This window comes from Numenius arquata, chromosome 16 (assembly GCF_964106895.1).
Source record: "Numenius arquata chromosome 16, bNumArq3.hap1.1, whole genome shotgun sequence".
Lineage (NCBI taxonomy): Eukaryota > Metazoa > Chordata > Aves > Charadriiformes > Scolopacidae > Numenius > Numenius arquata.
In genome coordinates, this window is record NC_133591.1 from 5,725,612 (window position 1) to 5,752,677 (window position 27,066).

General features: G+C 47.4%; 1 protein-coding gene across 3 annotated transcripts in view; it reads right to left on the reverse strand.

The window, feature by feature from the left end:
• The window catches only part of CCDC92 (coiled-coil domain containing 92), a 71,963-nt gene that overhangs the window by 17,331 nt on the left and 27,566 nt on the right, over window positions 1-27,066 (reverse strand). For 2 of the 3 annotated variants that reach the window (XM_074159331.1, XM_074159332.1), the window contains 2 exons: window positions 10,929-11,110; window positions 1,553-1,655 (listed from right to left, as the gene is read on the reverse strand). The gene's annotated coding sequence lies outside the window, so the exon portion shown is untranslated. The remainder of the gene's footprint in view (window positions 1-1,552; window positions 1,656-10,928; window positions 11,111-27,066) is intronic. The other variant, XM_074159333.1, reaches the window with a different exon arrangement.

Sequence of the window (27,066 nt, forward strand, 5' to 3'; positions counted from 1 at the left end):
TTAACGCCCCCTCAACCGGTGGAGGGGACAGGGTGCTGTCACCCGCCTCCACTCCCTCAGCCGGCCCCGGCCGCCGCCGCCCGCCGTCCCCTCACCTGCTCAGCCCTCCGCGGCGGTGCCGAGGCGGCTCCCTCCCGCCGCAGGCCCCCACAGCCGCAGCGTGCCGCCCACCCCTCGCCGGGTCAGGCGCTGCCGGCGCTCATCGCCCTTCGCTCGCCACCAGCCCGAAGGAGCCGCAGGTCGCCCCGCAGGGCCGGCACTTACCGGCCGCAGGAGGGGAGGTGTGCGTGTGGTGGTGGTGGGGGGGACACCGGGCCCGGGGGCGGCGGCGCAGGCGCAGGTGCGGCTGCGGCAGCCCGGCCCGTCGCTATGGCAACGGGGGGGTCAGCGCTGTCAGCGGCCACGGCCTTGGCCCCGCCCACGGGGGGAGGAGGGGGAGGCGCGTGCGCACGACCCGCGCGCGCACAGGTGTGTGCGTGTATGTGCGGGGAGTAGCGCACACGTATGTAGGGGTGTGGGGAGCCGTAAGTGCCTGAGCAGCAGCATGTGAAGGTCGCGCATGCCCGCGGGTACGTGGAGAGGTGCACAAGGGGGGGTGTGTGTGTGTCTCTTGTGTGTATGGAGCAGCACATGCATGTAGAGGCATGAAGCAGCGTGCATGCACACACACACATCTGTGTAAGGGAATTAGGGGTACTGGAAACACGCCTGTGGCCAGAATTTGCACACACGCCCAAGGACCATGACAACGTGGATATGTGGGGGGGAAAAAAAAAAAAAAAAAAGGAGGGGGAATGTTAGTGCTGTTGGCACTGTGTCACGTATGTCTCCGTGTGCCCGAGCAGTTCATGGCCACACACGTGTGAATTTCCCCACAACCCCTCCCAGATTAGCACCAGGGCCCAGCGGAGCAAGCTGCCAGGGGTGGGATTTCTGCAGCCCCTCCATCCCCACCACACGCACCGGGCCCTGCAGCATCGTTTCTGCGTGACCTGTGTCCACCTGCGACCCGAAACTGCCCCCCGGCTGGGCGGCCCTGGGCACGCAGCCACACGTGGTCGGACACTCTTCGTGCATCTGTATTTTCTGCATAAATCCTTGTGGGAGATGACGCCGTGTGGCATCGTCCCTGGCACGGGATTATATTTCTGGCAGATGCACGGCAGCTCAGAGGAGCAGCGTGTGCGCTGGAGGACACGCACAGGAATTCCCGCACAACTGATGAGCCCAGGACAGTTAGGACAATCGGGGATTTGCCCATGACCAGGACATTGCCCCCATGAATGGCAAACATAGGAAAAGCCTAGTATGATTCCTCTCGCACGCAGATTTGCACACACCGCTTGTAATGGAAAGAAAATACCTCATTATAGGGGACTTAAGAGATAGAAAATTGATTTTGTAAGCAGACAACAGAAAAAGCTGATTAAAGCTTCTAAATGTTAGAGATAGTAATTTTCTAAAGAAAACCAAGTATTATATCAAACACAGATTTCAGGCCTTAACCAATATAAAATTCAACATTAAGCTGCAAGCTGGTGGATCTACATACCTTCAATGTGGTTCTGTTATGTGTGAAGAAACGGAGAACGGATCTACACATGCTTCGCATCTTGCGGCTCCTGAATCCGGGGAAAATGAAGTGCAATGGTAGCCTGGAGGGAAATATTTTAAGAAAGCTTATTAAATCTTAGCCAAAGCTAAAACCAAAGAAGAACAATTTGAAATGGACATTTGAAAGTGAAAAGACTGGTGCAGGAGGTTCTCCAGTGATGGAGACAGGCCCTGCAGTGGGAAGGAGCAGGCTGCTGTGTCCCACTGCTGCAGAGGGGGTGTGAGCAGTGTCCCCACAGCACCTTTCCAGCCCAGGACACAGCAGCAGCGCTGGCAGCTCCCTGCTCATCCCTCCATGGGGCATCTCTGTCATCAGCTGCCCAAAGCAAGGCTGAGCTCAAGAACCAGTGCACGATGTCAGGCAGACATAGACCCAGAGAACAAGCCCTCTCCTGTTCATACTTTTCCATCCATTTTATCGCAGATCCATCCAGCTTTTTATATAAAATGTGGACTCTTAATTTAGGATCCCATTAAGTGATGAGCTAGTCTGAGAAGCTGATTCAGGTAGGACCTGTGCCAAAAAAGAAAGGCATTTGTCATTTGAATCATCCTGGCAGGAAAGACAGAAGGATGTTAAATTCAATATGGATCCCTAATAACCTAACACAGATGAAGAAAAAACCCCAGCTGTGTTGTTGGAAAGAAAGTGCTTTTTATTAACTGGCCTTAAGATGTGACATTCATACAACAGAAACAGACCCCTGTAACCCACGTGAGGAAAATGTGTTGGAAACAAAGGGATGAAAATATATTCATTCAGAGATAAAACTGAAACAGTCCCTAAGCAGTTTTTTTTTTTCCATGCCCCCCTGGTTTCTCTGAAGTTTTTGGTTCTGTGAAGTTTCAGTCTGAAAACGTCACCCCCAATTTGTCACCCTTTAAAAGGCTGCTCTGCTTCAGCAGTAGCATCCGCTGCCCCTCGCCAGGTGAGCAGCCCACTGAGCTGCTCCAGTTTCTTCGTGTTCAAAATGGGAATACCTTTGTCTTGCAGGGTGCTGCGAGCATGGTAATTATGTGTCATTAATAGCTGCAAAGCTCTTTAAAAATCCTGAAAAGGAGGGTGCTGTGTAATACAGTTAATTATAGCTCAGTGACTCCTTTGCAAAGGGTTGGGCTGGAGGAAGCTCTGGCCCTGATCACAACTCCTGAACTTCAGGGATGGCCAAGGGGTTTTTCCCCAGGAATTCAAACCCCCAGGTCATCAAAAGTGCAAACACAGGGCTCTGAGGTAGGAGCATCTTACAGTAAAATCTCACATTGTTTATGCTCCACCAAAATCAGAGATCCCAAAAAGCTGTGAGATGACGTGCAGCAGTCCTTAAGGCCCGATGTTGCCTGTGGGTTGTATCTCTAGTGTAACTATCAGTGCTTCCTGCAGTTGCAGCTTTCTGTGAAAACTGCAGACATCCCTTCAAAGACCGGCTCTAAGCAACCGCCCCAGGGTCAGACAGAAAATCCATGGGGAAACGGAGATAAAAATCCAGATTTCTTGACTCCCATGATTTGACAAGATCAGGCAGAAATTCCAGCAAGCAGACTCCAGATCTGAGGACCTCTGAGTCCTGGACTTCGGTTCAAAGACCTCTGTCCCCTTCACGGCTTATTCTTCAGCTATATGGCCAAGCTCTGCAGAGCAGGAAACTCCTTACATGGGTGGATTTGACGGGATGCAATCATCTGCACGGATTGCTGGGACCTTGTTGCTAAGCAGAGAGTTGCAGGTTGGCCAGTCTGTCCCTGCAGCAGCTGAAGAACTGCTCTGATCCCCTGCCACGTTGCCCTGCGTGCCCTCCGCGAGCTGGCCTGGCTGCATTGGAAATGTGCCACGTCGCTTGCACGAAACATCTTCAAAGCTTATATATAGAAATAAATCAAGCAGCTGCAAAGCCTGGGCAGACAGTCTAATGCCTGTGGAGCAAGGAGGGCTCCCAGCAGCACCGAGAGCAGCAGGAGCAGCACCCGCCTGCCAGCGCCGGCTCTGGGCTCTTCTCCTCCTCACTGTGCTGCCTGGGGACAGAGAGAGGGCCCAGGTAGGAGGATGATTGGAGATTGGTGTCTACTTGTTGGAGGGACCATGTGTATTTTAAAAAGCCCATGCTAATTAGTTAATGGGACGTAAGTGCAGGAAGATATTAGGGAGAGGTTAGGGCAAGGCTGATCCTGTCCTGTGTTTTGTCTCAGGTGATCTGTCTCCTACCCTCTGCTTTCTCTACTCGGGTTTGCTCTCCAGGCGCTACTAGGAGCGCCGACAGAGATTTTCCAGGACATCAGAGGCAGTGCATCTTCCACTCTTGCTGGCTTTTAAGGTGCCTTTCTCTCCTTATTTTCTTTTACTTGCTTTGTTTTGCTAAAGAGCACAGATTACAGGGACAGGAGGCAGCAGCGGGCTGCAGAGCTGGAAGCAGAAAAGGTTCATCACATCTCCTGTGTCACTGCACGTGGATGTTGTTTCTCTTTGCCGTGGATCTGTAATATCAACATCCACAGCTGGGCAGAGTTTGTTTCCGGTAACGCAGATCTAAATCCAGACACCCTCCACCCTATAAAGCCAAAAGAGTTACTATTAATTAGATCAGTGTGGCTGAGATGAGAATCTGGGATTAGCTTCACATTCACCTCCTTGGGAAGGAGATGGTGCTGGAGTGGCTGTCTCTCCTTGCAAGCAAACAGCCCATAGGTTGTTGAATGAGTCTTCTTCTCTCGACAGCAGTGGGCTGAGGGTAGGACAAGGGGAGGGTTATTGGGCAGAGTCTTTTCTCAGAGCTTGCGGCAGAGTAGGGAACAAGCAGCAGGATGAAATTCAACCAAAATGTTAAAATCTAAAGGGTGATGTGATCTCTCCCTGTTCCAAAAGGGAAGATTCTAAAAATCAGAACCAAACATACATAAATGTGTGTATGCGTGTACAGAGATATTTCTATACTAATCCTTATTTAGTACCTTTGCTATCAGACAATCTATTGAAGAAGCATCAGTTAAAATACCCAAGGCCTAATTCCGATCAGTGAAGCCGGCCAAGGCAGTGTTCCTCCCGCAGGGCTGTTCTTGAGCACTCTTTAGTCCCTTCACTGCATCTTACCAACAACTTCTAAGATAATTATCAGTCATCAGATGAGATCTAATTTTTAACAAACTTCTCCCTGCATGGGAGAGGGAGGGGAAAGCTTAGTGAATGGCAGGAACAGCCAGTGTCAGGGAGTGACAACAGTTCCTTTTATCATCCTCTGAAGAACAGTGACATTACCAAGGATTTATTTACAGTGGTTGGGAGAAATAAGGGAGATGCTGTCAGCTCCTTAAGGCAGAGACTGTTTTTAGTTATTGTTTTTCCTTTGTTTGCACAACACTTAGGCCAGCGGGGTTCCTGGTGCAAGAGGAAGCCTCCTGCTGCAGAACAAGTAACATCTGATGACAAGTCCTGAAACTGAGGCTCAGCCATCTATTGAGGAGCAGAACTGAGGAAAGCGGGTCAGGATCTAGGAGAAGCCTAATCTGGCCTGACCTATGGGGCTGGAGGAGCAGAAGGTGGGAGCGGGCTGCTGTGAGCTGCACACGCATCTCTACACATGGAAGCACAACAGAGATCCTTCTTGTACCTCTGCTGCAGTGTGACTTACTACTAATGAAACGGTGCTGAGCAGAGCGTGGTCAGCTGTCTCCCAAAGCGGCATCTTGGCCTGCATTGCCTTAGCAATCATTTGCTTTATAGCAGGATGCTCAGGAGCATCAGCGTTTGGTTTTAGTACAGGAGAGCATCATCTGCAAACAGATCTGCCAGGCCATGCTCTGGAAGAGCACGCAGGCAGCTCCCCGCAGCAGCAGGCAGCCAGAAGGATTTTGCATCCCTGGTATCCTACATTGCCCAGAAAGCTAATTTAGTGCAAGCGGCCTTTATCTCATCCATTAAATATGCAAGTGAATTGACCTACTCCCTGAATGTAAAACACCGCTAGAATTGCTGGCCAGGAGAAGGCATCAGCCCCTTACTCAATCAGCTCCCTTATCTCCACTTTACCAACCAGATTCTTAGAAAATCTGTTATTTTTCAGCATTAATTAATGAGATGGATGTTACCCAGAATTCTGCGATTGTACATATCCTAACACAGGCAAAAGCAGTTCCCACCTTTCAAGTATATAGTGGGCCTTTCCCAGGAACCTGAGGAGTAAGGTTTCCACTACTATCAGAAAGAGTGTCATTAAGACCCAGAACAGCTTTCAAAAAAACTCTTCAACTAGGCAGCTAAACTTAGACAATCAGTCCACAAAAGTCAACGGACAAGTTGTGAATAACCTAGAAATAAGAGGAAAAGAACAAACATTTTTCTAGCACAAAAGATGACCTGTGACATCTGCATTTTCTTTTGGTTTTTATGGCTTTTACAAAAAAAATAAAATAAAAATCTAGTCTAAGTGTACAAGTAATCACTGACAGCTTTATATATGTATCACCAGGAAAAAGGCCAGTGACCTCTGTGTTCAAGGAGCAAAACACGCGCACAGAACCTTGTCGGTTTTGTCAGACCAGCTAGATGTGCTGTAGCTATTGCCATGCATTAGCACTCATCACATACATTTACACACAAGCCATGATTGCTTCCTTTCAGGTCAGTGATAAAGCAGCTCTGGAGAAGCAGATTTGCAGTGGGAGATGTACCCTTGGGCCAAAGAATTGTTAAATTATCAGCATCAAGAAACCTACTGCAATGTGACTTGACAGTTATACAGTACTAGACTGAGGCTGTGTTTACTCTGAACTTTTTAGCCTGGTTTACACTGAATTTTTTTTCTCTGTGTAATTTCCCATCATTGCTACCAAATGGGTTCATTCCCACAGCAGACAGAGGAAAAGACAAGTCATGGCAGTTGTCAATAGCTGAATCAATACCATCATCTCAGCAAGCTGATGCCTGCCTCCCTCAGCAATACAGGCAATTCAAAATCCTGGCTGTAACTACAACTGAAGTCAAGCATGTAAGAAAGTAGTAGGCTAAACAATTGCAGGGGTTCCAGAAAGTCCCCCACCAACTGCACTCTGTGCTTTATAATCCTGCTCCATACTCGGGTGAGCCTGATCACCTTGCACACAACCAGCCCTCTGCTGCCACAGTCCTCCATTGCCTCCTCGTAATAAGCAGTGCCCACGTGAAGAGCTTTAAACCTTACTGGAGAAAGAGTGGGAGAAATACAAGATTCCTTTTGCTGATGGGAGATTCATGGCACGGAAATATTAACTAACCTGCCAGAACACACTGGGAAGCTGAGCAGCATTGCCTGAGGGCCTGCCTCACATTTTAAAAGAGATGATCTCTATTCCCATGGACCAGAACACACTTGCTGTTAGCTGGGGAAGCACAGATGCCTATAATCTGGCTTGAAAAGAAAAGGGCTTTAAATAACCAGGAAACGGCACAAAAATCTAAACTTGCTTTATGAACCTAAAACACGCACTTGCCTGTAAGTGTAGCATTCCACCACCATACCACTCAAATGCTCCATGGTCTCTAGGTGAGGAAGAATGAAGAGATTTTGTTTTATCTTCCCTGATGGTGACTGGTAATGACCTGTGAATTGGTGTCATGTGTGGCCTTTTTTTTTTTTTTTGCAGGCTGTAAAACAATTAGGCCTGTTCCCCAGCATCTGGGAGGGTTTTGTGCTTGCTGCTGGGGAGCACTGTGTATCTGGGAGTTGTAAAGATGTCTGTGGTTTTATTGCTAGATTTTTACAAACCTCAGGTTTGTATTTTTATTATGATTGCTGCAGTGAGGACATTTTAAAAAATATTGTGTTTCTCTTTGAGATTACGTTTCGCTCTGTTGATCTTTCTCTTGACATTTCAGGGAGTTGGGGGATACTGGCAAAACATGCAGAATAAGCAAAGGAGATCTCCTTCACCCCAAATCCTACCTTTGCCAAACTGGGGAGACACAGGATGTTTTAATTTATTAAATTAATGTAGGCTTGGGCTGGTGTGAAGCAGTGTTTGAACAGAGCAGGGCATGCTGTGATGCTAACAGCCCAAGACAGTGCCATTTTCCCTCTCCTATCACAGCTGTTGAATCTTTTCCCAGCCTTCCTTTTTGCTCATCCGAACCAATATAAATATCCAGTTCCTGGGGTAATGATCAAATTGCGCTGATGTTTAACTGCCACTGTTTCAAACCTGGTTTCAGACTGGCAGGATTGATAAGCAAATGATATGCAAAGAGCAAATCTCTCCTTTCCATGTAGAGATGTGCTGGCATTTGGCTGCTGTAGATCTGTAGCAATTCTCTGCTGTTACTAGTCAGGGGAACTCTAAAACCTCATCATTTAGCCTTGAAGACACAGAATTGGTTTCCATTAGCTGGCTGAAAAGACCAAAAAAGACACGTAGGAATCTGCAGACGTGAAACTTGTGGTCAGTCTCCACTCTTATCTTTTTATTGTGTTCACTTTCAAAGGACTCCAAAGAACCTGGCAACTATTAAGGAGCTGGTGATAGAGCTGTAAATTACATGGCAGTGTCCTGAAAAGAGCCAGTTTCAGTATTTGGAAAGAAGAAAGTTGAAGTCCATTTACTGTATGAGCTGTTGCAAACACTAAGACCTTCTGATCGATAGGATGAGGATAGAATAATTTTAGATGTTGGGAGTTATCCTGTATTATTTATTATTAGAGATGGTTCGATCCAGGCACTGATAATGACAGTACTGTAGTCACTGAGTCTCAGCCTTAAATAAAGTATTTATGGGTACCATTAATATGCTGTTCCTCACACCCTCAACAGATTTTGCAGGGCTGAACTTTGAGATAACACTGGGATAACAGGCTGCTTGAGCAATTGACTGGAGGCTTTGGGAGGTTCAGGGTGCTGGTTTTCCTTTTGGCCCCTATCTGCTCTGTGACTTTTAGCAAGGCAGTTCCCTTCTCTCTGCCCATCTCCCGCCTATCCCTGGCTGTGCAAGTCTGGAACAACAGGACTGAGATGTCGGTGGAGGCTTCTTGGCAGCAGAGGGATGCCAGCAGCAGATAATCACCAACCTGAGTCATCGGGTTTGTATAAACACAAAGCTGCTCCATCAGATACCTCCTGTGCCCTGGCCACCCCTTCTCTGGGCCTTGCTGTGAAACCCCTGCTGACAGCAGATCTGTCCCCGGTGCAGGTTCCTCCCTGGGACTCCTCACACGACTGGGGCGTGACTAGAGCCAGGCTCCGGGGAACGTTTCTGAATAAAACCAGAGGAGATAGAAGGCTTTGTATTTTGTTTTGTGTTTTTCCATAAGGGTATGGTGGTTTGGCATCTGTCAAGTGAACAGATTAAGAACAGATGGGGAAAGATGTGAAACCCCGTTGATCTCTGAGGGATTATTTCAGAAACCCAGAGAACAAACGCATGATGGATTCTGGCCCCTTCTCTTACGTCCTTTCTGCCGGCACTACCCAGAATGTGCTTTGTGCTGGTGAAGAGCTCTTCTGCTCCTGTGCCTTGGGCACCTCTGATCTCCTGCCCCTCTTATGCTGCTGCCCTCTACCTTCTAAAGTACATCTTTCCCAGCCTCCACCATCTCAAGCTCCACCTGGGCTGTACTGGGGGACCCACCTGGAGTTCCACCCCCCAGCAATGGGACCGAGAAGGGCTGCATCCTGGCCTGCACCCGCAGCCTGAAAGCACAGAGACCCCGACCCCCTTCCCTTGCCCATGCTGCAAGCGGGCAGCTTGTAGCTCCATTTCACAGCTGGTTTATCGTCCATCTTTAAAAAAAAAGTCAGGTCACAAACTCCACAGAACACATCCCTGCTCCAGTGCTGTCCCTAGCCAGGGTACCACCACATGCATTTTTTGCTTGCAGCCAGCAGAGGACACTTGCCTTCTTTGCAAAGAGTTTGCCCGGCACTTGGATGCAACAAAGCAAAAGAGGAAAAGATTCAGGGCTTGGCCACACGTGGGCACTGGAACAGTAAGAGACAGGCCTGTCCCAGATTTCTTTCTAGCCCTAGGGTTCTGGTGGTGCCTTTTTTCTTAGTCTTTCATGAGAAGTTTGAGATGTGCCTGCAACACTCTAAACCGTGCAGTCTGGCTGTGCCGGGGTCCCTGGGACCTGTAAGTGGCTGTCCTCTCCAGGGTCTGTAACCCCCCAGATGTGATATTACCAGGCTTTGCCTCAGAGCGTGTGACTCCATGGGTGGCAGGAGGATGTGTGGGCTGACTTGGCATCGTGGGTGATGGCAGCAGCAGAGGTCTCAGTGCAAAATGCAAAACCTTGGCAAACATTAAGTTACCGAGCTTGAACTGAGCTGGCTGTTGCAAGGCTGTGCAAGCAAATGAGCTTCAGTCTGGATCAGGTACGTAACTGCAGACATGGTGGATTTGAGATTTGGGTAATGCTCATGAGAGCATATCGAAGCCAAGCCAGGACTAATCCCTGACCTCTGCAGCCTGTTTGGCTGCTCTGATGGCCTGGAGGAACATAAAAGTTCTCCCAGAATGTGGCTGTGCAGCCCTGGGGGGGCTGAGCGATGCAGAAGAAGCCAGAGTCGGAGCCCACAGCCCCACTGCTGCTAACACACAAGTTGCCAGCGGTTTTGTGGCAGCGGATCGGCAGGGTGAGAGGCACCCTGGGCTCTTGGGTGCCCAGTGCAGCTTAGCCCTCTTCGAGGGAGACTCTGCCGCATGTGGTTCACAACCCTGTGCCAATCTTTATACTGCAAGGCTTGAATGCAGGACAGCAAAATAAGGACTGCAAACGGCTAAGCCTACGTCCAGCCCCTCTTCCCTCAGGGGCTGGACTTGTCTGTGCTGTTAGGCAAGGGCATGGATGTTTGCAGGGCAAGAGCTGATTGTACTAGGTTTTGCACTGACCTGAGCATCTACCTGTAAATGTGCTGCTCCCACTTTTCCAGGCCAGCCCTGTTTGTTAGTGCTTGCAGGGCATGCCTCTGGGGAAAAGGGCACTTGAAAAGGCTGGTTTTGTTTACACTAACATTTTTTAATCGTGGGATACTTTTTGTTTAAGGGTTGCAACGGGCTTTCCCCACCTCATGTGGCACAGCCACAAGTTTTCCTTCTGGTGATTTATGGGAAGGGAACCAACAACAGGAGAAAGAATAACAGTAAACCTCTGTGGAGAGCACAAGAAGTGTGCAGGCCGTCTTTGAAAATGCTACACTCATTGCGCCGTGTAAAATCATCACAGTTACATCTAACCAGTAAGCACTTATCTCTTTAAATTGTCTTATTTAGGGACTTGGGGCCTCATACAGAGAAAATGGAGTCAGAATAGTTTAAAGCTATGTACACAATGCCTGTGCTTCAAGAAATAAATACATACCTCAGGTCCTGAATGATGCAGTGGGAGATGCCCATGGTGCCCAGACAAGTCTGGGTTCTGGTCAACTGTGCTATGCCTTCCCCTTCTGAATGTCCTCTGTACCGGAGGGAAATTCGAATTTTACTCCTGTCCCACATAAGAAATCTTGGTCTTAAATGAGCCATTGAGCAGGATATCTGGAGCTGTAATGGCAACACAGACAAATGTGCAGAAAAACATACAGAAGTCGTGGAGAAAGTACTCCTGCCGTTCACCACAAATGGCCCTCAATATAGCTCTCCCGAAGTGCACATGAAAAACGTGGAGCCTTCCAGGCATGGAAGAAGCACATTGTGGGCTGCGTGGTTCTGGAGCTGAGCCTGAACATGGTCTGTGGACCCTGCACCTCACCTGAGGCTCCCATGTCTACCCAAGCTCTTGCTAACATTGTAGGAATAACCAGAACTGCAAGCCACCAGGCTCCTTCACCTCCCATTGATCCCAGGCTGCCTATAACTGGGACCAGCTGTAGGAGAGGACCCAGGAGGTCCAAACCAGCTCTACAATAAAAACTGTCTCCATCCCAGAACCAGCACAAGCCAAATCTCTGGTGCAACAACTTGAGGGATACATTTCCAGCACAGTGGAGCCAGTGCTTGTGGTAGCTGAAGTGCCCTGCTAATGAGTGGAAAGATGAGGTACAGCAGACATACAGGCAGACCTTGGGTCCATAACATAGGCCAGACCCTGCTCCAGCCATAAAAGTCCCACATTAGGCTTTAAAGATTTGTTAGCTGGAATTAAGCAGCTTTCTGGTCCCTTTCTGGTCACATCAGCTCGATGTAACAATCCCTCCTAGCCCATTAACAAAAAGAGCTGGCAAGCCTAGATTTGATGACTGTCTAAACAATATGAAGAGGTGGTGATTTGCTGGTGACGTGTAAAAATAGGCAACAAATAAGCTGGCAACATGCACTGGACTGAAATTAAATCAAAGCAAAAGGCAGATGACTTTGAATGGGCTCCAAAGGTCACAGAGAAACAAGCAAAAACTGATAAAGTTCACAGGAAAACAGAACAAGCAGAAGGAGCACTGCATCTTCTTGGCACTGGGAGCTGTTGGCATCTGACTTGCAACAAATGTACTTCTGAGTTAAAAAAATAAATTTATCTGGAGGGAGGCTGGAGGCATAAAAAAGAAAATTAACTGGTGCTTGCCTGTTACAGCACTGTGGAGAGCGTGCAAAAACCATGGTGCTGGGAAAGGCTGAGTTGCAGTGGAGCTTTGAAGCTATGGGGATGGTGATGCTGGAGGCAGGCTCCAGCGGTGGCTGTCTTCCATGGTGGGTGTGATGGGCACCCAGAGGGGCTGGCTGTAGGGCTGTAACCATGCCCCATCAGTGCTTCACAATGTCCCAACTCTTCATTAGTTGCGGGAAAGGACCTAATTCACACCATATAGCCTGCCTGAGAGGATGGCTATTGTGTAAGAGATTAATGCAGATGGAACAGGTTGCCCAGGGAAGTTGTGGATGCCCCATCCCTGGAAGTGTTTAAGGCCAGGCTGGATGGGGCTTTGAGCAACCTGCTCTAGTGGAGGTGTCCCTGCCCATGGCAGGGGGGTTGGAACTCGATGATTTTTAAGGTCCCTTCCAACTCTAACCATTCTATGATTCTATGATTCTATGAACAGCTCCAGCATTAGAAGTCAGAGGCCAATGGTCCTTACATGAGGCAAGATATAACCACTAATAAGAAAGTGGCAAAAAAGAGCCTTTGCATTGAAGGCATAAAATAGCGGTGTACCAAAGTCAGTGGAAAAAGCACTCTCTGCCCAGTACAAGGAACTCAGAAGCCACGAACAGCAGGGCAACCTACCCATGGTGGGATGCCTAAGCAGAAGAAGGATATGAGTGTAAGTTGGTACTTTCCTAATTACATGCTTAGCTATGTTATGTTCCATGCAATGTCATTGAAACACACAAGTTTTCATGCATTGACAGTTTGGTTGGTACAGCATTTAATTATCTCTGTCTGCAGCTTGGGGCTGGCAGCAAATGCTTTTCAGACACCTAACAGGGATAAACAGGCAGAAAAAGTGCAAGTATCCCCTTCTCTTGGTCTTTAGCAAGGGGAGATTCCAGCCTCCATAGTCCCTCCTATGCATTGTCCTTAGTATTGCATTAAGGAGCAGCAGTAGTAGGCTTGGAGAAGCCAAGCCCAGAGAAATGGGAAGCACATAAGGGAATGGTTTGCACAAGTTCCTCCCAGTGCTGTGACATGAAGGGTCCAAATCAGCGTGTAGGTCACAAGCTCCCATCAGTCCCTCAGGGGTCTGAGCTCTTGTGGGCATCACCTTCCTGCAAGCAGCAATCCTCAACCTGGACATCAGAGATACACCAGCCCACATGCCAAATCAAGAGCTTCTGGTTGCCCTCAGCTAATGGCACTGGGCTTTTGGGACCCATGGGAGAGACCTTCATGAAGATCCCAGCCTCAGGCCCGTTAGAAATGGCTTGCTTTTGTAACGCAAAAAAATCCTGCATCCTCTACAGCCCCTGATACCCCCTACCATGGGGTTGTGGGGGAGACAGAAGCTTCATGTGAGGGAGGATTGTCTCAGTGCTGTCTGGCTTGGGTGGAGAGTGGGTGGCGAGTGATACCACTTCCAATTCCTAGCAGGAATCTGGATGTGTCTGTGCTGGGAAATTGCAAAATAGTACATTGTGCTAATTAATGCCAAACAGGAGGGCTTTGAATATACATCATCAGAATAACCCTTAGCAACCACTAGATGCCTTCCATGCATGGGTATCTTATAAAGAGTATTTATATTTATTACGTGGCAATGGAAACGTATCTCAAGAGCAAACTGCCCAGTGCAACCATAATGCCGAGTTTGGCTTAAATTGTCTAATGAGCACAGAATGAAACACCACTCCGTTCATTCATGCTCCAGCAGTGCTATTTTCACCACTGGCAACTCCTGCTGCACTAACTAAAATACTTCTGATCCAGTCCAACAAGTTTTTTTCCAGGTTTGCTTCTCCACAGTGAAACCACAGACCGCGCTATATGGAAAGCTCTGAGCCTCGAGAAGGCTAGAGTTACTGTAGGTTGCAGTGGTTGGATTTAATCCTAAAACAATGAAACCAAATGTGAAAAAGACACAGATGGCTGTCGCCTCTGTGCCATTTGGAGTGGTTTTTGGGTTCTGGCCAGTCAGCCCCATGCCACAGTTATACAAATAAAGGCAGCAAAGTTCGATGCAGCAGTATACACGTCTCTAACAGACTGGGGCACGAGGGATAAAATAGCGGAGTGTTTTTGAAGAGGGCGAAAAGATCACCACCACCAGCTTGAAGGACAGAGGATTTATGGACACATGGTGAAACCCTGTCTTCCTTTAAGGCAAAGGAGGCTTTGATATGTCTTTTAATGCACCTGGATATCTGCATGCTCATGGGCATGTAGAAGCCTAAAAGGCTTATAAAGCCTGAAAGCTCTTCTCTGTGGGCCTTGGCCCTGGGGGAGCTGGTTCCTTGTCCTGCCTATGTAACATCAACTCCTTGAGATGGGGGCACTCGCGCAGACCTCAGCTCTGCTAGGCTAACGACTGACAGCAGTGAGAGGCAGAAAAGGGAAGAGCCTGAGGAAGAAGAGGAATGAGAAGAAGCCATGGGAAAATAGTTCAAATTTCCTTGACCAAGGGTGGACTGCCAAGGTCTAGACCTTGAATTCGGCGTGGTGTAAGGGGGTGTAAACAAAACTGCATCTTCTTCCTCCAGGGCTGGATCTAGCCCTGTGATGAACTTCAAGAAGAAACAAATGGGTAAGACTGGGCTGCAGTCCTCCGTTAAAAATGCTGTTCTCCAGTGAGACACAGTAACAGAGCAAATTTTGATCTCTGATAATTAAACTCCTAATCAACCCCTTTTAAAAATGCCTGATGGTTTCCTTCTCAATCTCTTGTGAGGATGGGGAGGCTTAGAAATTTAATACAGTTCTGTGGTTGAGTTAAACATCAGGCAGGTTTCAGACTATGTTTTACTAGAACCAGATGAATTTCTAAGCACAAAATCCAGCATACAGAATGCTGATTAAGTTTGATCTGGTGACCATCTGTCCTTGTGTTTGTAGTATGAGTAGCTAAATGAAATTCTGGAAAAAAAGGGTTATCTTAAATACACACAGGATAAAGCAAATTGAAGAAAGCCCCATTCACTGTTGCTAAGTGAATCTTCTCAGCAAGAGGGGAAGATTAGGTTTGTCTCTGAAGTTACATATGCTCAAGTTCACTTTTTTGACGCTTAGAAGCTGAAATATTGATCTGTAACTTTTATTTTAATTGCATCTTGTGAGTTTTCCTTTAACTGCCCACTAAACCCAAGCAAATAATAGATTGAGTTCTGGTAGTGAGAAATGTTTCACTGTCAGAGCAAGTCAGTATCTTGGAAGGTATAAATAGGTGCAGCTCGATGCAATTTCCCACCTCTTCCAACTTGACTTGGGCCAGTAATCACCAGAAATGGCTCGCCCCCTCCTTCATCCTTCTATCTATCTATCTATCTATCTATCTATCTATCCATCCATCCATCCATCTTTTTACTTAGAAGTGAAGTGAAGACAATTAAATAATGAGTAATAGCTCAATAACCAACCAAAGGTCATCAAAGAGCAGAGGTGATGGCTGCCAGACTTTTTTCCAACCATAATGAAAATTTGCCGGAGAAAAGAACAGTATGAGAAGTGATGGCATTATGTTAGAACACCCTCCTTTGAAGAGAGCCAGCTAAGAGGCTTGGCCCATCAGCAGACTGAATAGGGAAGAAGAAAAAGTATTGGGAAAGGCAGAAAAATAGCACTGTGGGGATCACAAATACAGAAACAGAGAGTGCTTGTAAGGCTTGCTAACGGAAATGGTTTCTAACACGCAAAGGCACCAACTTCTGGTCCCCAAGACCCATCTCATGCCACTGGCTTCTTCGTGTGAAGAACCACAGGGAGTGCAAAGCAAAAACAAATTCAGTCTCTGTCCTTTGCCAGTTTTCCCCAGCTGCCTGAGGGACTTTGCTCTTTGAAACGGAGGGTATCTGTTCTTTAGAAGGAGTTGTTCACATGTCAGCAAGTCAGTCTGTGTACCAAAGGAAAGATGCTGAGGATGGCTGCAGGGCTTGGGCTGGGGTGGAAGACAGCTACACAAGAGGAGGCGGCTCAGCAATAACCACAACAAAACTGGCTGGCGGAGATCTGGGGAGCGCCTTGGGTGTGGGAAGATCTCTGCTACTCCGGGAGCTGCCTGTTCCAGGCTTTCCCACTGCTTACCCTGAGCCCGACTGCTTGATGTCCTGGTAAAAGGGAAAAGTCTGCAACTGTGACGCTTTTCTGGGGGAAGAGAGTCACAAGCAGTCCCTTGGGGGGCATGAAAGGAGTTTGGCATGAAAAGCCAAGCAGATGCCTTTGAAAATCCACGTGAGTTGGCTTGTCTGCTCTAGTGACTCCCTGCTTCCACAGGCACTGTGTTAATACTCACATTAGGTGCTCATTTCCAATGGCAGGGAGGGAGGTCATATAGACAGTACCTGTGCAAATGCATCTGGCTTCGATAAAATCCTGCCATTAGCGTTCAAAGTCTCCAGCTGACACAAGAAAATCCAATCATTAGGCTCCTTTCTGCCTCAAACAACCCTAGGAAAAGAGCACATTGTTTGGATGCCACTGGGCTAAGTCTATGCTTTTTACATGGCCTTTTTCTTTGCATTTTCTTTTTCTTTCTGAAGTTTAAAGAGACACTTGTTTTTCTTGCTAATTCTTTCCTCCCGGGTGCTGATAGGGATCTCTGTAACATGACGCCAGCTGGAAGAAATTCAAACTGCTTTCTAGATGTTGTTATGATAGAGTGCGGGGACATGTCTTTGAAGCTGCTGGGCTCAAGAGATGTCCTTGATTCAAGAGAAATGCAAGAGGCAATTAAGCTCTTTTTCTGGAACAAGACTGGAACCCCTACCTGTGAAAACACAAACCACTTGCTGGTGTCACCCCACACCAACCTCTAAGGAAAAGAAAACTTTGGTAGATGCTATTTGCAGATGTTTCTGCATCGTGGGAGAACAAGGGCCTTGGCAGGGCCACCTCCTAGTAACAAGGGATACTGGAGTCTGAGTGTTCAAGCTAAATAGTCCAGTTCAGGTAGAGGTGTGAAGGTGCTTCACATCTCAGACAAATTAAGTTCTCTGTTAAACCTGGAGAAGGAGAATGAATAAGGGAGTCTTCTCTGCCTTCTTACTTCAAAAAATGGTAAATATTTTCAAGTCTTGTGTTGAAAGCAGAATCTGCTGGTGGCAAATCTGCAAGGCAAGTCAAGGCAATAATCCTGTGGCAGGACACAGGAATTGGGAAGGTTTTAATGGGGGAGACATTGGGGTTTTTTCTAGTTCCTTTGTTTCTGTTTGTCCTTTCTCGCTGCAGTGATCCTGCTGTACCTGCATGGATCCCTGCACCCATGGGAACAGCCTCCACAACACTGTGCTGTGGTCAGTCGAACAGCGGCTGTCCCATGATTAACAGGAGTCATGTGTGGGACAGAAAAGAGATGATGGCACTGTGGCCTTATCTGGCATCCCTCCTGTCCTGTCTGCTCCTGCCCTGGCCCCTCTCTGGTGGGTGCCATCATTCAAAGTTGATTCAAAAGGAACTGGGAAAAGGGAAGAGGGGCAAGTTCCACTCCCTGCTCACACAGGTAGCTCTCCTTACATTCAGGGAGCTGATACACTTTACTCTGCCTCCCTGACTGGACGAAAAACACCCTTATTTAAGGAGAAGTTGAAATCCTGGCCTCACGCCTGGAAACTTCAGGTGTTCAGGCACAAAGCAAGGGCTTGCACTGCCTAAATACACCTCTGCCTGCTGGAAGAACTGTTTGATTGCTCCATCCCTCTCTCTGCCAGTGAAAGCTTGCTTCCGACTCTCTCCTTCACAGCCCTTTCTGCAGCCTGAGTTGAAAATCCCCATGGAATGGGGCTCTGTCAGTCCCACGGGAGTCCCGCCATGTGTTCCATAAGGCACACGTTGGTTATCAGCACCTTGGCAGAGATAAAGAAGGCAGACAAAGAGAGCAGTCCTCTAGGGAAGAGATATTCAGTCTATTCAGCCTAATGTTTATATTACTGATTCAGTCCTAGTTCAACTCCTATGTGCTGGGAAAAAAAAAAAAAAAGAAAATAAAGGCTTTCCTCAGAGCCAGACTTTCAGAAAAGCCCAGCGGTTTATTGAGCGCTGGCCCTGTTTGAAAATCTGGCTTCAGTCATGGCTACTGAGCCCTTACAAGTTTCTTCTTCAGAGGAGAAGAGACTTGACGGGACTCTGGCATGGTGGGAGGCTGACAAGCCCTCATGAAAGGCATTGGTAACGTGTGGGGCCTGGGAAGCAAAATGAAGAGACAGCCAACGGCCCCGAGGAAGTGGAGGGGAAGAAGCTGCAGAGAAGAATCCAGGTCTGTTAGGCTTTGCCTGCCTCCCTCGCCCATCTTCCCTTTGTAGATGTTTCCTGCGCAGGCAGTTTCTATAGGCATTTCCTGGGAAGGCTGCACAGCCAAAGTTGCATTTTTAAATTTTTTTTCTTTAAACCACACTTTGCAAAGTTAAAGGGTATGTGTGTGGGGAGCACAGAAGTATAATATGGAGGCAACTTTATCTGCACAGACAAAGTGTAAGTAAGTTACCAGCCAACTCTAACAGGCTCTACATCAAATCATACAATCTCTTAAAACATGCAGTGGCAAAAGCATCACACTGCCTGTCTGGAGCTGGCCTTGCTCAAGCTTTCCAGGGCTCTGCTTCCTCAGCTCCATCGTGCCCTGCTTTCCCCAGCCTGTGCAGCAAAACCCAGAGCAAGGACAAGCAGGTACCTCTGGCAACCTCCTAGCCCTGGGTGCTGTGACAGTGCCGCTGCTCTCATCACCCTGTGCTTCCACATCCCTCCTCTCTCCATCCACCTGCTCGCTCTTGCCTTTCCCATGATGCTAGGAGCATTTTGGAGCAGGAACGGTCTGTTTTATAGGACTGTGTGTAGCAGTTTTTGTGAAGGGGCCCTGTTTCCTGGCTAAGGGCTCTGAGTCCTCCCGTATCTACATCTGTGTTGGACATTACAATTGTCTGCCTTGGGAAGAGATAGTGTGTGGCCATTTTCCCTCCTCTTAGGCTATAGGGAGGCTAGGAAATAGCCTCCAACGTGGACATGTTCACTTTGCCATGGGTGCACTGCCTGGGAAGGGCTCCCTTTGTTGAATGATTTTAGGGCAGACTTACAGCCCTAAGGAATAAGGAATCCCTGCTCCTGCCCTGCAGGAGGAGTAGACACTGGGACACCATCACCAGGCACATCTAATGTTAGCTACAAGTAGAGAAATCAGACAAACAGTTTTGGCTCTCTCTTGTTTCTCTTGGCTGCACAAACAGAACTAGGGTGATTTTTGACAACTCTAGTACCAAGGCAAGGCAAGCAGGTTTGTAAAAGAAAAAAGATGCCTCCTGACCATCCAGCCTCCTGTACGCATACTGCTTTCCAAGGGTCAACCACAGGGAAAGAGCTTCAGAGGATTTGAAGTCCATGAGGACCCCACATAAAAACTGATGCCAGGCTGGCCCAAAGGATGCAGTTGAGATCTGCCAGCTATTTATTTCATTAGTTATTTTAAGCAACTGACTCATCCAGGGATGATCCCACCCAACAGTAGCATCTGGAATTAATACGACACAGAACAGGTCAAATATTCCCAGATAAGATCCAGGGATGTCACTCCTGTTGCTCTCCCTGATTGAGCCTCTTGAGACAAGTGGAAACACAGAGCAGCATCCCAGGTTGAGATGCCCACAGGTAAATAAAACAGAGGGAGTGTCCTGGCAAGAACATCAGCAGATGAACATATCCTAAGAACACCCAGGAACTACTGGAGACAGGAGCCCCACTGTCCTGAGCTATGCTTAGTGTCCATCTGCCCTAAAATCACAGCATGCTGAGTGGTCCCCAGCCCCATGCAGGCTGTAGTCCAGCGGCTGTAGCCCTTCCTCCCCATCCCAGACCAAGTGAGTGCCCAGTGAGTCTCCTTTCCCTTAACTCTGGCAAACCTTGGCACCAGGAACGTGGAGCAGCCTCCAGAGTTGCCACCCTCAAAACCCAGAGTACAGAACATGTTCCAGAATAAAAGCAGTTTGAGTGGTGTCAGCTCTGCTTGTGTTTGTTTCTATGGAAAATTGTTACTTTAATGTGAGTCATGGGAGTAATTAAGGGATAAATAGCAGCACTGCAGTTCGTCAACACGCTGGTGCCATTGCAAAAGCAAAGGGAAGTGTACGCATTCCTGCAGAGACACAAATCCAGCCAGGGTGCTGGCAAAATAACTGTTCCCATCCTTTGGGCTTTGGCAGCCTCCTCTGGTCTTAGTCAGGCTGGTGTCAATCTGGAACAGCCCTGCTGATGCGATTTACCGGAGAATCAGTGAGGTGGGTTCAATTTAAGTCAGGACGCGCAAGACAGAGGGACCAGTGCAGGAACCCAACATCATAAAGTGATTGATGCTCAGATGGCTGTTGCTTGTTAAACTTGACAGTAAAGAAAAACATATTGCACCTTTGCTAATTTTTTTTTTTCATTCCCTTTAGGATGTGCTGAACAAAAAGAAGAGCTTGCAGATGTTCCCTGTAAAAAGTGCTGAGCTGAATGGCAACTGTGACAGTATTGTTTTACCCCTGCATGATCACCAGGGCTGTGCTAGAGCAGGGAGAGACAACACAGGAGTGGGGAGCTGAGCTGTGCTTGAGCAGCAGTTCCGCAGCCCAGCCTGAGGGAGCTGAATCTGATGCTGGAGGCAAGAGCAAGAAGAGGAAAAGGGACTCACTCATTAGGGACCAATGATACTTTTGAGACAGGCTTTTATGCCTGAACCACTGTGCCATGCGAATGAGATGCTTCTCTGGAGGCAAAGAAAACAGCACAGCAAGGCAGGAAACAGAGCATGGAGATGAGCGGGGAGCTAGACAGCAATGGCAGTACTGTGCTACTGCAAAACAGGCCTGTGTGGATGGAGTTTGGAGGTGGAATGGCTCCTGGTCGGGGCATTGGCACTTGCCAGGTGTAAGAGGGAGCCAGCTGGCCCAAAGGCTGTAGCAAGTGGGCTCATGCGTTCCAAGTCAGACCTCCTCCAATTAATCAACAGTTTGGAAAACATTTACTAGAACCCCGTTAGTGCTTCTGGACACATCTCCCTGGCACAAAGGAGCACCATTTGGGCATGGCCATTTAACATCACTCCGTTGCTCCAAACTGCTGGTGCTCTGCAGCCTGTGCTGTCCTGCAAGAGATGCTGGCAGCCTCCATTCCTTCTGCTGAGCAAGATGCGGCACCACCAGCCCCTCAGGGCTGCTGCGGGGAGGGCAGGGGGAGCACTGGCAGCTGCTTTGGAGGGACATCTGAGGAAAGACTTGAAGAGTAGTGTGTGTCAGGAGTGCTCCCTATTTGCACCTGTCCATGTTGAAAGCCTGTTTCTCAGTTGAAATCCACACTGTGCCCCCTTTCTTTATATTCCTTTCTCTTTAGTCTTTGCAGATGATTTCAAGCAACACAGTTTTCCACTTTCTAATAAGCAATTTAAATGCTAAAGGGCAGCTCCTCTGCTGAAGGCAACTCAAGTCAAGGGAGCTGTGACAGTTTATGCCAGCTGAAGCTTTGCCTTTAAGTAAATGTTTTAAACTTTCCACTAAGGAGACTAAAATAAGCCATAGCATGAAACATTAAGAGCAAAGAATGAACTCTGGAGACCAGAGGGATTTGGGAAATGAAATGAGATCCATCTTGCTGGCACATTTTTCCCCCCGTCTATTTTTGGAATTTAAAAAATTCCCCCAGATTTGTCTTTTACAGACCAGCCTTTTGTTCAGTGACCAGCATTGAGCAGCCTCCCGTTTCACACAGAGCAGGTGAGCTTTGGCAAGCCAACATGCGAAATACAGAGCTGGAAACTATTAATATCTTTTACTGCTGGAGTACGGCAGGGCTTGGCGCAGGTGCTATTTGTTTTCTTTAACAGGCTTTTCAGCTATGCAACTTGCAACCAAATACTAGATGAACAAGATTTCTAGTTAGTGAGCAAATTGTGATCAACCCAACTCTTCTCCAGAACGCCGTGATGCCTGCCACAACCAAGTAGGTTTTACGTGGGGAATTAGAGCATGGGTTTGACCACGCAGGAGACAGCCTGGTTCTGCTCATCGGACTCTAGACAGACTCAGGAAACCTGGGCTCTTACTCCTGGCTCCGGTATTAACTTTCAAGGGGACCTCAGCGTGTCACTTAAAGCCCAATTCTCCAGTTGGCTTGCAACCTACATTTTCCACTGACTTTAAATGGAGCAGGGGATCATTGTTGCCTATGAAAACTGAGCCTCCAAACACTTCAGTCTCCCCATGTTTAAAACATGGAGGAGAATATTTTGAGATCAATGGATAAGAACACCTGTGAGTGCTAATATCTGTGTACCCTGCCAAGATACTGGGAGATTAAGCAAATATTTTGAAGGGCTGTAAGATCTTATGAGGCAGGTATGGGGGCTGTTTAGTATGTCCAGGATATATTTTTCTCCCTCTTTTTATTTTTTTTTTCCATGAATGGGAGAACTTGAGCAGAGAGAGGGACTAAGACACATATCCTTTTCAGTTTTGGTTTCAGCCATTCTGATTTGCTTTGTGAAAACTAAACTAAGAGCACCTGCACCACCCCATACTGAGACCCAGTGGAGGGACTCTGAACTGAAGACAGAGCCCATCTAATGGTGCCCTGAGATTTGGCCTGAATATCACCAAAGAACACATAGCTCAAAAGGCAAATAATTTTGGGAATGCTCTGTCTGGCTGCACAGACTACAACTCAAAACAGGATGTCATGAAGTTGATAAGAATTCAGAAGAGATTTGCCCTGTAGTGGGAGACTCCATCCACTCAGTTTGGAGCAGCACATTTTAAGGAAGATAATAGACTAACTGGAGTGTGTGCAAAGAGAATTAAATGAATGATAAAGAGGTTTTGAAAACATGACCTGTAAAGAAAGTTGGAAGGAAATGAATTTGTTTAGTCTAGAAGAGAGAAGAATGAGAGGAACATGATAATGATTTTCCAATATTTGCAAAAGGGGTAGCAACTGGTCTCCAGAACCTTGGGAAGGGCAAGAAGAAATCAGCTTAATTTATAGCAAGGAAATTTTAGACAGGATTGTAGGAAAAGCAAAGTAAATAGAAAGCCCTGGGATGGGTTACCTAGGGAATTGGAAAACGTCCATCATAAGAAGTTTTTAAGAACAGACTGTAGCAATTCAGATGCAAACTCAGGTACTTTAGAAAACAAACAATGGTCTTTGCAGATGCAAAGATACTAGACTGTGTTGAGTGTGGGCAGACAGTTGCTTACACAAAACTGTTTTGAAAGTCACCCAGGTGTGACAGCACTGAAACCCAGTTGATTCATTTCAAATTAAATAAATATAATTGGTGTGGGGGTACGTTACACAAACAGCATTCCTGTTTCCAAAATTGCTTTCAGACCTCATCTCTAAAGGATAGCACATTCCTTAAAAATCACTAATGACAAAGGAAATTGCAAAGAAAGGTGTCTATGGTACTGACATCAACAGTAGAGTGCTACAGCACCTGGAAGGCTTTCAAAGCTGGCAGATCACAGTATAAATAATCTAATACATTGTCTGACTCCGGTTACTCAGCCTTAAAATGATGCACCTTTTTCTTTATCTCTGTCTATTCTCCCTCTCACATTCTGTGCTTGAAGAGCAAAAATAGCAACTTTATATACATTTTTACACTCCTAATCACTGGCTCAAGTAACTGTTTTCGCAGCCCTGTTCTCCTTGCAGCATGGGAAATCGATCCTGCTGACTGCATGATGGAGAAGTTTCAAGTGTGTCACCTCACGACCACAGCCACTCCTCTGCCAGGCACATCCTCCACCTGGGCTGAATGTGGAAATGCCAGAATGGCAGAAATGCAGCATGTAAATGACTCATGGCCAGCGAACGTGCCTGTGGATGCAGGCAATGGAGGCTATTCACTTATCAGCCTATGCAGAAATCTACAGGCATCTCCTAACAAACACCCCAGTCCCAACTCCTCCTTTTGCAAGACCCGATCTCTAACTAAATGCAAGACACCCTTGTCCAAAGAGAGCTGGGACTTGAATCTTGTGAGTGCTGTTGGCACAGTTTTGAAATGAGAAGAGGATTTGCTGGAAGTGCTGTTCTTCTCTGATCCCGTCCAAAGGGAAGCTCCAGTCTCCTGATGGGAAGAGGCAGGAGCATCTGCAGAAGACTGCAGATTGCCGATAATAGCTGGGTGAAAACCCACACCCAGTTATATTATTCTTCCCTCACTAGTCCTCCAAAATTTTCTCCTCCAGGGTTGTTTTCTGAACAGCACCTGGAAAAATTCGGCTAGAGGATGGTAGCACAGGCCAAAGAATGAGTCAAAAACATCTACTCATTTTAAAGAATTAAGTAGTCTGAAAGGATTGGATGCTCTTAAGATGAGAGCCAGTTGTGTGACACTGCTGCATAACAAACTTTTTGATATCTCTAGATAAGAATAATGATAATAATTCCAATCTTGTAGACACAGCCTTGCTCTCTTCTCAAAGCAAGGGCAAGGTCTGTGCACAGCCAGCTTCTCTGTGGGAGCAGAGATCTGTTCTACACTTGCGTGAATTAGGGTATTCCCAGAATGAGGTTCACAGTTGCATGATAGCAACACAGCTCTCCGGGCCTGGGGGAATTCTATGCAAGCACTACTCCGCTTAATTCACTGGAGATCACCCGGCTGTTCTTGTCTGCTGGCTGGAAGGGCTCTCGTGTCTGGGCCTCGCTGCAGGGATGCCCTGTGTTAGTTCCTCTTCCATTTTTCACTTCTTATTTTTTTTTGCCTAGGAAACCTCTTGTTAGACAGGACTGAATGTCCTTGAAAGCACCAGTTATAACAAACAACCAGGGGCAGATCTCAGGCGAACGCTGCGCGAGTCGGAGGTCACAGCTGGAAGTGGTTTTAGGGGAAATTCAAAATTACTGTCAAAAGCAGTTCTCTCTCATTTTAATTGTAATTGGTTAATCTCATTTTATTTGCCTTGCGGCTATGGCTGTGAAGCTTAGGAAACTCTTGGGGCCCCTGCTCTGATCTCAGTTACCCTGGGAGCAATTCTGAAGACTTCAGCAAAGTTGCTTTGGATTTATCCCTTGTGCCACCAAGACCAGAGGCCATTGCTTGGGAAGCCCTCAGCAAGGGAGGGAGAGAATGAATGTGGCAGATGGCATTTCCCTTTTCAGAAATGAAGACAGACAAATAGTCTTCACTGATTTAACCTTCCTTATGGTCCCTCTGCTGAGAGTTGCCAATGGCCAGTGCAGAGAGCTAAGGGACAGGATGGTTTTTTGCATATTACTCCCTTTATCCTCACTGCACCTGGAGGAGAGAAGGGATGGGGAGCTATAGCTGGTACAGCTGTTCTGGAAAGGGGTGAATATGGTGTCAGGGTAGCATCAAGGATGAGTATCCTCATAGCATGAGGATACACCCCATTGTATATGGGGAACAGAAAGTCAGTGGGAGCAGTCTGCTCCTGTAAACATGTAATGCACCATGCACAGAGCTACTGGCAAATTCCCCACTAACAGGTTAAACCGATCTCTGCAGTTCACCCGCAACATGAGGACAGTGCGTGTCCAGGGGTATCTCATCAAATTGCAGATTGCACAGTCAACAAACCACTTAAGACACTGCGGCAAAACCGGGCGACAGGTTAACAATCTGTACCGTGCCTGGTAAGAATTTGGCAAAGACCGGATCGAACATGTCAAACAGCCTGTCCATGGCCTCTGTCTCCCCACCCTCTCCTCGGCACACGTGTGCAGTCACATGGAATTTGCTGCTTTGACTTGCAGGCAAGTCAAAAAGCTGTCAAACAGTGATCCCATCTAACACCACTCATCATCACCATCAATTGTTTTCCAAATGAAACAGGCCACATCGCCAAGCAAAATGCTTGGGAAGATATTTTTCCACTGGACATGCATCCAAAATAAATACAGGAAAATCTCCTTCTCCAAGCACTTCTCCTGATTACTTTTCATTTGAATCATTAGTAAACCTGAGATACGCATACAATAGCAAAAGCTGATGAAAACCCACTTCAACATAGTGCCCCAGGTTTTTTTTCTGAGATTAATCCTCTTTGTTTCTTTCAGCCTATGAGAAAAACATCCTTCCAGCCTATCCAAAGCTGAGATGATGTGCATATCTTCACATATGCATCCCTTGCTAGATGGATGCTTTTGCAGCTGGTCATTTCAGCCTTGAAGAATGCTGTGATGGGAGCTTACCATGGTTTGTATAATCCCACATTTACTGTTAAATCTCTGTCTGCCCTGACATGCCAGTTCTGATGAGACCCTGTTGCTGCAGCTTCAGAATTTTGCTTCAAGGTAACACCATGCTCCACCCTTGTGACTAAATCCCATCCAATACAGCAAACCCAAGTTTGCTGCCTTGGTGTACAATGAATAGAAGGAAATTATTTCTTCTCTAGGGGCTGGGAAGGAGCCCCATATCTCTGAGGACAGACAATAATCCCACACCTCCATGGATGACTATCTGGGCCTGTGAAGAGTTAAGATCTGCAACCAGGGAAGAAGCACAGGGAGAGGAGAAGTCAGAACAACAGCCACGGCTTTCCCTCACTGACCAAGACCGGTCTTCGCACCCATCCCTTCACAGTATTCCTTAGTGAGCTTCGGGAAGGGTCTTCCAGGCTTACAGAGTAAAACGTGCTCTTCAAGGTTGGAGTTTAGTTTTGCCAAGATTTGAATCCAAACCATACACAGCCTATTAGCTTCAGTGGGTCCCACCTAAATGGCCCAGGTTCACTCAAACCTCAACGCAAGACCCAGCCCAGGCTCTACAAACAAGAACCTCTCTACTAAGATTCTGTGATTCTTCTCTTTGCCCAAATCCCTGCCTACAGCAGATGTCCTGGAGAACCTGGCTTGCAGTTTGAGACCATAATGAAACTTATGAAATGTTCACTCAACGCCAGTAACCCACAGATGGCAGAGGGAA